Below are 7,591 nucleotides of genomic sequence, written 5' to 3' on the forward strand. Positions count from 1 at the left end.
CACCCAAGCTAGCCAAGCCACAGTTTCTCAAAAGACTGTGGTGGTTGAAAATGATTCAAACTCATCCCTAGTTGCACCCTCCCAAAAGGGTGTAGCTATTGAAAATAATCCCCAACCAGGGACACATAACAAAAGAGGGAGGGACACTGAAGCCACACACTCACCTGTAAAAGCCTTCACAAGAAGAAAGAAGGTCAAAACCCTAGTTTCCACATTGGGTGCACACACTGCACAGATACAATCACTTGTATCTCTGCCTTCACAAATTCAGCTTGATGTGACTCCAACAAATGTGGAGTTACAGCCCCATTCTCTCAAAATTGACACACACGAACCACCAAATTCTCCATCACCATCTCTGGATGTGGACATGATTTTCACATCAATTCCTGATTCTCCCTCTTTACAACTCAGGGAGGAGCCCCACTCAAGTACTGGTGATTATCATCTTTTAGATGATTTGTTGGATCATCAGCCAATTCTTTCAGACCTAGTTAAAGAATCTGTGTCACTTAATTTAAAATCAATCCACACAGATTCAACAATTATGTCACTTTCAGTTTCTACTTCCTTTCCTTCTTCAACGGATATCCCTCATCCGTTGACAAGTGGTTGTTCTTCAACGGATAAGCTTTACAGCAGTTATCCGTTGATACCATCAGTTTCAACTTCAACGGATATTCTTTATCCGTTGATGGTCTCTACACAAACAACTGAATTAACTCCAAGTATAGAAGACATGGTTACTGTACAATCACTTCTAGGGCTGAGGGAAGGGAGTGAAAACTTGAGTGAGAGGCTGGGTTGCTCCCAGGCAAAAGGAGAGCTTGAGAGTCTAAATATGCATGCTATTTCTTCCAGCATGGCAAAAGAAAGTGAGAGGAGTACCACCTTAGTAGGTGAAGGTGAGGGTGTGAGGAGTGTGAGCCAGGGGGAGCCCCTGATGCAAGAAAATAGAGAAATTGAGAGAAAAGCAGGTACAGGAGATATAAGGGTGGATCCAGCCATTTCTAGTGAGTCAATGATTGTGGATGATGCTGACAAGGAAAGACAATTTCAGCAAAATTACAAAGCTGTAATTGATAACATTTCCTTGGATGCTGACACTTTTACTCATCATGTGTTAGCCTATCAACTGTTGGCTACTCAGGACAATGAGGAGGCAGAAAAGACTTTAAACCTAGTACATACTTCAGAATCTCTACAAAGGGATAAAGCTACTGTCAATATGATGCCTTCTACAGCTGGAGAGCCATCTGAAGAATTTGGAGTAAATTCTAATGATGATGAATCTGGTTCTTTTGATGGAAGCATGAACTTAGGGGGAGATGAAGGCCCAAGTTCTATTCCAGAGTTACCTGAATGGGCATTGTCAAAGGAGTCTACACCAGGGAATTTCAATGTATCCTTAGTCAAACAAGTCATGTTTATCCAAAAGGCAATTCAGGAAACTTCAAATGCTGGTACCAAGACCATTCTCCAAGCCCACTTAGATTCTCTACATCTCATGAAGCTACAATAATTGAGACAGAATCTAAGTGTGGATGAAGTCAAAAAGGATATAGCTGACTTAAAGTCCTACAATACTGAGAAGCTGGATGCAATCATGCCTTTTGGTACCATGCAAGAACTGTTACTGAGACTGAGAAGAGAATCAGATGCTGAAAAGAAGATGGCCAAATTGGAGGAAAGAGTTCAAATTATTGAAAACTCTATGGTGACCATTCTTCAAAATTAACAGTCTCAGACTAGTCTCCTAGTGCAACTGGCTAAAGCACAGGGCTTGACCCCTCTCCTTGATGATAACAAAAAGGGGGAGAATAAAGGGGAAGGGGAGCCATCTACACACATTCAAATATCCAAAGTGCTAGTTCCTGCCATCACTACTTCTCCAACACTTCAAATCAAAGAAAAGCTTGATGAAACTGATCTAATCCAGCTAGCAGCAGCTGAGATAAAAGTGAAAGAGCAAAGGAGGAAAATTGATGAAAGGATGCAACAAGTGTTTGGTTCTACAACTGCAAAATCTCTATCCGTGAAACATAGCACAAAAGTTGAGCCAATCATTATGGAGCACAAGCCAGTAAGGAGGAATAAGGTTGGAGAAACCTCTTCAAGGAACCTGAAGATCATGGTACTTAGGCCAACCACTAGATTCAACAAGGCCTCTACAAAGAACCCTCTAACTCCTGCTCAGCTAAAAGAAGTGGATTTTCCTCTTTCAAAGCCTGATGAAGACAAAGTTTTGGGTGGTAATATCATAAAGCACAAAGAGACCAAGGATGTAGTGGAAAGAATGAATATGGCTATCATCTATAGAGAGGAAAAGAGTATCTTTGTGATTCAAGGACATCCCAAATTCTCAATAGCCAAGAGGGAAGAGACCATGAGGCTAAAGGAAGAAGCTAAAAAGCTGAAGGCTGACAAAAGAGCACAAGCAAAGCTTGAAAAACAGCTAAAGTCAAGTCTAATTGAAGAAAAGAAGAAGATTGAAGACAAGAGTGAAGGAAACAAGACTGAAAGCATAAATGTGGATATGGGGAATGTGGTTGGTGAAAGTGTGGAAGAAGAAAGTGAGGAAAGAAAGAAATTGCAAGAGGGTAACAGAAAGAAGGTTAGGGCAAAAAGGAAGAGTGAAGATGACACTGAAGTAATTCAATCAAAATCCAAACCACAACCTTCTATTCCTGAACCTTTTGTTGCTGATCCCAGTATAAATATCCATGGTGAACCAATCATCCCTAAAGAGGAACCTATTGATTGGGACACCATCGAGGTTCCTACCTTCTTAACTACTTCTCCACCACCAAAGGAACTGAAAAGAAAATCCAAATCCATACCTCCCCAACCTCAAGTAAATTCACTCAGAAACATAAACTTAAGCCTAAGCCACAAGCCTCAAAGTATGATTATGTTCACATTTATGACATAAAAGAATATACAGATATTGAACTTTACCTGGATGAGCTGGAGGAAGTAAGGGGAATAAATGCCTATGGACAGCTACCAGAAAGGCTAGTGTTCAAGTATAAAGGAAGTGTGGAAATGACTTGGCCTCTTCAAAGAATTCTACATGAGAGCTATTCTACCTTGATTAGAGTCTACTCAGCTATAAAAAGGGACACTGGTTTTACCAGGACTGCCAAAACTGAGATTCTCAACAAGATTGCCAGCAAAAGGAAGACTTGGTGGGAGTCAAATTCCTTGCCTAGAACATTACTCATCCCAGAGCATGGAACTAAAATTAATAAATACCTCATTGGTTGATGGAGTTCAGAGACAATAAAGGAGTCAGAAGATTTTTCAGACTTGAAGACCAGCTTAAGATTGCCAGTAATAAAACTCTCAAGGACATGCAATCTAAGTTGGATATCAATGATGAAGATGAAGCTGAATTCTATAGACAACTCCAATTCCAAGTAGAGGAAAATGACAGGAGGCTAGGAAAGAAAACAAGGGAACAAAAGAAAAGAAAATGATTTGCTCAGGCTAAAAGAGCACCCTTAGAAACACTGTAAATCTTCAACTCTATCTCAGTACATACACTTTTGCAGCACTTTTGAATTTCTACTTAGTTTCAACTCATATATTTTTCTTAAGTGTTTTGTTATCATCAAGTTAACTCTGAATTTATGCCTACAATTCTAGTAGAAATAAATAGGGGGAGATTGTTAGGAATATATGTGTATTAGTTTGATGATAAGTTAAACAAAATACTTAAGTAGAAATCTAGTGTTTGTAGCCTCAACGGATAAGACCACTTTGGCTATCCGTTGATGGAGTAGCTTTACTTAGAAATAAGTTTAGTATTGTAGCACATTTCAGTCTTTATAAATGAGTTATAATTCTTAGAAGTTGTAGGAAATTATAAGTCATGTTGACTACTAGTGGATATGCAAATAGGAGGGCTAATTGTAAATATTTGATGCCTTGTAATTTTGTATAAATGAAGTAGTATCAACTGATAAATTAAAGACCTTCAACAGATGAGAAACAAAGCCTCAACGGATGTCTCTAAAGCTTCAACGGATAACATCCATCAACGGATGAGTGCTTCAACGGATAAAGCTTCAACTGCTAAAGTATCAACGGATAAGAGCATCAACGGATAAAGCCTCCAACAGATGAAAGCTTCAATGGATGCTCAGTTCTATAGCAGTTGATAGTGACAATTCATAAGCTGACAGAGGCACATGGGTTGACAGAGACAATTGGAATATGGTAGCCTCTTGGAGGAATCAAGAAAAAACAGCATTTCTATTCTGGTGCAAACAAGGAAGTATTCAAAGATTCACAGATTATCTTAGATTGCATTGGACAGAGAAATGAAGAAGAAACATGTGAAGAACTATTTTATAATTGTATTTTATCTTTGTCTTCACTTAAAATACTTGGTGATATATAAACCAAGTTGCAGCTAGTAATTAGGTGTGAATTTTCCAGAGCTGTTTAGAAAAACTTAGAGAGAAAATCATCTAGTTTGTACTAGGAAGTAGCTGTGAACAATTCTTTGTATCACAGATTTTCTGAAATACACATCTCTAGTGGAACAACAAATCCACCAGAAAAGTTTTTAAAGCCTCTATGTTCTTTATATTTGTGTTTTGAATATACATCTGTCTGCACTTGCTTAAAGCAATTCACACATATCTGTTCAACATACACTTAGCTTTTGAAACTGCTCAAAACTTGAAAAAGTTTTGAGATTTACATTCAACCCCCCTTCTGTAAATCTCATTGTTAGTTCCTTGGGAATAACAAAAACGTCTTTTTATTGGTATATATAAGCTCCAGGATGACCAGGACTCTCAAAATCTTAAATTTCGACTAAAATCAGGATTCTGGGGCAGAAACAGGGCACGGGCGCGCTGTTTTCGGGCGCGACCGCGCTAGAATAGTGTTTTCAGCATCGCGGGCGCGCTGGTTCTGGCGCGGCCGCGCTGACATTCTGGAAAAATTCTGACAATTCTTCTTTTGGCCGTATCTTGAGTTCTGCTCGTCAGAATTAGGCAATTCAACTGCCCACGCGAAACTAACGAGATTCTCTACAACTTGAGAATGATCTAGGCTTTCAATTCTGATCTCTTTTCAGCATATTTACTTGAAAAGCTCCTTTCTTCATTTAACTGATGCCTGAAATACAATAACTCAAAAACAAATCAAAAATACCGACAACTTGAGTCCAAAACACAAACCTAAGCCTGAAACGAAGCGTTCCAAGTAGATGTAAAATCCACTTATCATTATCATCTCATCACATGAATAACAAAGTGATCATAAAACATTTTGCAACTTTATTGTATCAAGATGCATAAATAAAGCAAGCCAATAAAGGTTCCAAAAAACATCAAGATAAGTCAAAGAAATCAAGTCTACAAGTGCGAGGCAAATAAATGGAGTGCCCGCATCTTCGATGAGTCAAGCAGATAAAATCTGATAGGAATAAAAAAGAGATCAAGGAGCTGTTAGTGTATACTGAAAATATTTATTTGAAGTATGTACATTTATTTCTGGCCAGTTTATTTGAGAATCATTTGAATGTTTACATGTTGTCTAATATTATATATTGTGAACAATCTAGTATCAAATGGGATACAGAATATTAGATTGTTAAATACGGTTATATAATATAATAAGGTTCACAGCACATGTGGTGTTGGACAATCTACTAGTATGACTATAGTATTATTTAGATTAGTTTATATTGACTAATAAATAATGCTAGTATACTTTGTGTATATTGAACAGGATCAAATTTAGAATTGTTCCCTTAATACTGATTAAGAAGTAGAACTAAGATTCTATGTTATTATTAATGCTTAGGTTCTTAATCCAGAAATAGTAATTGACACGTGTATATTATTTACATGCTTTGATTTATATATGAAATAATTCTTTTGAATTATATCATTATATTTTGGGTGATGCAATTATATACATGGTGGATATTATTTATTGAAGGAATCCATGTCCTGATAATATTCGGGTTAATGATGTCCCCTTGAAAGCTCAAAAAGATTTAATTATGTGAAACCCTGCAGGTGGAATTTATTCTGGCATAATTAAATAAAGGTTGAGTGGATGATCAAGGATAAAAGATATTAATTAAATAAATTATCAGTAATTTATTTAATTAATGGACATATGATATTTTAAACATGGGGAATTTAATAAGCAAATAATATTGGAACCGAATTAATTAAATTACGGTATTAGGAAAGGTAGTGCAAATATTCATTCTTTAGTGGATTGAATTAATATTTAATTACATTGGGCTAGGCTCAAGATGTAATTAGAAGGCCCAACCTAATTATCCATGGTCCCTATTGTAGCCTATATATATTCTTATTCTCTTTTTGCTTGGCAATTGTGTGAAAACATATTGTAGCCACCAAGGAGCAAGAAGAGAGGATAACTTGAGAAGACGGAGGCCACACTTCGCTCAAGGGAATTTGGGAATACAATAGAAGAGCGTGGAATCAACCATTAACAAGGTAATCCTCTTTTCGTAATCTTTATCGTAAAACGTAGTAACACCCTAAGTCCGTGGTTCCCAACAATTGGTATCAGAGCCTGGTAATGGGTTCTACGTTTTATGATATAATGTCCATGTCGTAATTATATATGCGTGTATATAGTGTTTTGCTTGTATTGTTTTTTATGCAGGTTGTTAATCCACTATTATGGCCATGTATATTTTAATTATGTGTATGGATCCCACGTGGTTTAATCGTGGTTAATTTTTGTTTAGGTTTCCACGTGGTTTAATCGTGGTTGTAATTTACACGAGGGTTGATCGTGTTAGAATAGATTTTACAAAATTAGTTTTGTATTAGATCTATTTTTATTGTAATTGTTCCGGGTATTTTGTAATAGTTATGTGCGATCGGAAATCAATTCCGGTAGTTTTTTGTTCCGGTGTGCGATTACAAGGGGCTGCTGTTGATGTTTGGATCGAACAAAATCAAAACAAAACTCACAGAAAAGCAACAGGCTGCGGCGCGGTGAAAAAATAGCAGAAACAAGGGAGGGAGGACTCCCCTTCTACTGGGCGCGCGCGCTGCGGCCGCTGGGCTGCTGGGGCGGCTGGGGCTGCTGGGGGCGTCGGGGCGCGCTTGGGGCAGATTTTTTTTGAAAGCTGGATTTTCAAGGGCCATAATAGTGGAAGATTTATTTTAATTTTTCCATTAAATTTTTAATTATTGCTTTAATTTATTGATTACGTGTGTCGTTAATTATGTGTGTAATTCCTTTAAAATTGCATGTTTAACTTAATTAGGACGACATGGACATAAATTTTATTTATTGCTTTAATTAAATGTTATATGTTGCTAAAATTATGTGTGTATTTTGAATGCATGATTAGACATAATTATAACGACATAGGACCCCATTTAATTTTAAAATTCCTCAATTTTAATAAAAATTCTAAGTGGGAGAGGGAATTAATATGAAATTAAATCCCATGGTCTCCATTATTGGTTGTAGGTAATTTAACATAAAGACGAATATAAATTATATATACGTCACCCATCGTGGCATGTAATTTATGGTGTCTAGAATGTTATAGAAATTACTAGAACAAACTTCT

The sequence above is a fragment of the Apium graveolens genome, chromosome 4, assembly GCF_009905375.1.
Source record: "Apium graveolens cultivar Ventura chromosome 4, ASM990537v1, whole genome shotgun sequence".
Classification (NCBI taxonomy): domain Eukaryota; kingdom Viridiplantae; phylum Streptophyta; class Magnoliopsida; order Apiales; family Apiaceae; genus Apium; species Apium graveolens.